Source organism: Molossus molossus, unplaced genomic scaffold (genome assembly GCF_014108415.1).
Source record: "Molossus molossus isolate mMolMol1 unplaced genomic scaffold, mMolMol1.p scaffold_m16_p_14, whole genome shotgun sequence".
Classification (NCBI taxonomy): Eukaryota; Metazoa; Chordata; class Mammalia; order Chiroptera; family Molossidae; genus Molossus; species Molossus molossus.
The window spans coordinates 75,552,718-75,556,119 of NW_023425349.1; the positions used below are offsets into that span (position 1 = coordinate 75,552,718).

Consider the following 3,402-nt stretch of genomic DNA (forward strand, 5'->3'; position numbering starts at 1 on the left):
TAATTCTAGTAAATTTTTGATGGAGACTTTGGGGGTTTCTATGTACAATATTATGACATCTGCGAATAATGACAGTTTTACTTCCTCCTTTCCTATTTGGATCTCTTTTATTTTTTCTTCCTGTCTGATTGCTGTGGCTAAGACTTCCAATACTATGTTAAATAAGAATGGCAAAAGTGGGCATCCCTGTCTTGTTCCTGTTCTTAAGGGAAATGCTTTTAGCTTTTGCCTATTGAGTATATGTTGGCTTTAGATTTTTCACGTATGGCCTTTATCATGTTGAGATATGATCCCTCTATTCCCACATTGCTAAGCGTTTTTTTCAGAAATGGATGCTGGATTTTGTTGAATGCTTTTTTAGTGTCTATTGATATGACATAGGGTTTTTATCTTTCATTTTGTTTATGTGGTGTATCACATTTATTGATTTGCGAATATTGTACCAGCCTTGCATCCCTGGGATGAATCCCACTTGGTCATGGTGAATAATTTTTTTGGTGTTTTGCTGGATCTGATTTGCTAGTATTTTGTTCAGGATTTTGGCATCTATGTTCATCAGGGATATTGGCCTGTAGTTTTCTTTCTTTGTAGTTTCTTTTTCTGGTTTTGGAATTAGAATTATGCTGGCCTCATAAAACGAGTTTGAAAGTCTTCCTTCTTCTTGAATTTTTTGAAGTAGTTTGAGGAGAATGGGTTTTAGATCTTAAAACTCTCTTGTGAAGCCGTCTAGGCCTGGGCTTTTGTGTGCTGGGAGGGACTTGATTCCCTCTTCAATTTCCTTATTTGTTATTGGTTTGTTCAAGTTTTCTATCTCTTTCCGGTTTAGTTTTGGGAGACTATGTGTTTCTAGAAATTTGTCCATTTCACTTAGATTGTCGAATTTGTTGCCGTATAATTGTTCATAATATTTGTTAACAATCTGTCGTATTTCTGTGGTGTCAGTTATTATTTCTTCTCTTTAATTTCTGATTTTGTGTATTTGGGTTCTCTCTTTTTGTTTCTTGGTGAGTCTATCTAAGGGTACATCAATCTTGTTTATCTTTTCAAATAACCAGCTGTTTGTTTCATTGATCCTTTGAATTGTTTTTTTTTTTTTTGGCCTCCATGTAATTTATTTCTGCTCTGATCTTTACTATTTCCTTCCTTCTGCTTGCTCTGGGGTTTTCTCTTTGTTTGCTTTTTAGTTCTATAAGTTGTGAGGTTAGATAGTCTATTAGAAATTTTTCTTGCTTCTTGAGGTAGGCCTGTAGTGCTATGAACTTCCCTCTCAGAAGTACTTTTACTGCATCCCATAGATTTTGTGTTGTTGTGTGTTCATTTTCATTGGTTTCCAGAACGTTTTTAATTTCTTCCTTGATCTCCATGGTAACCCATGTTCAATAACATGCTATTTAGCCTCTATGTTTTCAAATGTCTTTGCATGTTCTTGTTGCAGTTGATGTAGTTTCATGCCATTGTGATCTGAGAAGATGCTTGATATGATTTCAATCTACTTGAACTTGTAAAGATTTAGCTTGTGCCCTAACATGTGGTCTGTCTTTGAGAGTGTCCCATGTGTACTTGAGAAGAATGTGAATTCTGCAGTTTTGGGGTGTAATTCTCTGTAGATATCTATTAAATTTATTTGATCTAGGGCTTCATTTGGAGTCTGTTTCCTTATTAATTTTTTGTCTAGAAGATCTATTCCGTGCTGTCAGTGGGGTGTTGAACTCCCCTAATATGATTGTATTGCTATCAATTTTTCCTTTGACGTCCTCCAAAAGATTTTTAATATATGTTGGTGCTTTCATATAGGGTGCATATATGTTTACTGAGGTTATATCTTCCTATTGGATAGATCCTTTCAATATTATGTAGTGCCCTTCTTTGTCACTAGTTATGGTCTTCATTTTGAAATCTACTCTATCAGATATGAGTATTGCTACTCTAGCCTTTTTTTTGCTTTCAATTTGCTTGAAAGATTTTTTTCCATCCCTTCACTTTCAACCTATGTTAGTCTTTTGTTGTAAGGTGGGTTTCTTGTAAACAGCATATATGTGAGTCATGCTTTCCTATCCAGTCAGCTTCTCTGTGTCTTTTTATTGGAGCATTCAAACCATTTACATTTAAGAGGATAACTGATATGTACTTATTTATCGCCCTATTTTTTATTGTGGTTCTATGTTTCTTTCTATTTCTTCTACTAATTACAGCAGTCCTTTTAGCATATCTAAGAATATGGAACGCTTCACGAATTTGCCTTTCATCCTTGCGCAGGGGCCATGCTAATCTTCTCTGTATCGTTCCAGTTTTAGTATTTGTGCTCCCGAAGTGAGCACTACCTTTTATTTTTATTTAACATGGTTTTATTGATTTCACAGAGAGGAAGGGAGAGATAGAAACATTGATGAGAGAGAAACTTCAATCATCTGTCTCCTGTATGCCCCCTACAATTCAAGCCCACAATTCAGGCATGTGTCTTGACCAAGAATTGAACCAGGAACCTTCTGCATGGTCAGTCTAGAATGTTTTATTTTTAATTAAATCCAACCTATCAACATTTTTCTTTATTATTAGTACTTTTCTCTCCTTGGGAAATCTTTGTTTAGCCCAAGGTTATGAACATACCTTTGTTTATTTCCTTCTAGGTGTTTATTGTTTTATTGTTCTCCTTATTCCAGTTGTTCTAGCCTCAGTCATTGCAAAGAACATTTCTTCCCCCCAGCACTGTACTGGCATTTTTGTAGAAAAGCAAGTGACAGTGTAAGTGTGATTCTGGAATCTCTTTTCTATTACAATGTATTTTTTTTCTTTTAATCTTGTGTCAATACCACCATGCTTTAATTACTGTAGGTACATAGATATCTTAATATCTGGGATTATATTGCTTCCACAGTTATTCTTTCTCTTAACTATTTCTTTAGTATTCTTGATATTTTTTCTTTATAAAATATGTTTGTATTGCTTTTTTAGAGAGAGAGAAAGGGAGAGAGAGAAACTTTGTTGTGAGATAGCAACACTGATCAGCTGCTTCCTGCAGATCAAACCCCACCCTCTCACCACTAGGAATGAGTTCGCAACCAGGGCATGTGCCCTGACTGGGAATCAAACCAGGACCTCTCAGTATATGGGATGATGCTCAATCCACTGAACCACAATGGCTGGGTATTCTTTTTTTTTTTATTTATTTAAATTTTTATTGTTGGATGTAAAATGTATTACAGATGTTCCACATTTTTCCCCCATTGATCCCCTCCTCCCCACTTCCGCCCCCCTCCCACCTTTTCCCACACTATTGTCTGTGGCCATTGGTTATGCATATGAGTCCTTTGGTTTATTTCTTCCCCCCACCCCCAACCCCTTTCCCTTTGAGGTTTGTCAGTCTAGCAATAAATTTGTACTTCTTAATCCCTTCACCTTTTT

At 35.9% G+C, this 3,402-nt stretch overlaps 1 non-coding gene across 1 annotated transcript; it reads right to left on the reverse strand.

Annotated features, from left to right (window-relative positions):
* Positions 1 to 2,211: 2,211 nt before the first annotated feature.
* LOC118630408 lies at positions 2,212 to 2,318 on the reverse strand. Its single transcript, XR_004959630.1, has one exon. It is a non-coding gene; the product is annotated as a U6 spliceosomal RNA (small nuclear RNA).
* Positions 2,319 to 3,402: the final 1,084 nt, after the last annotated feature.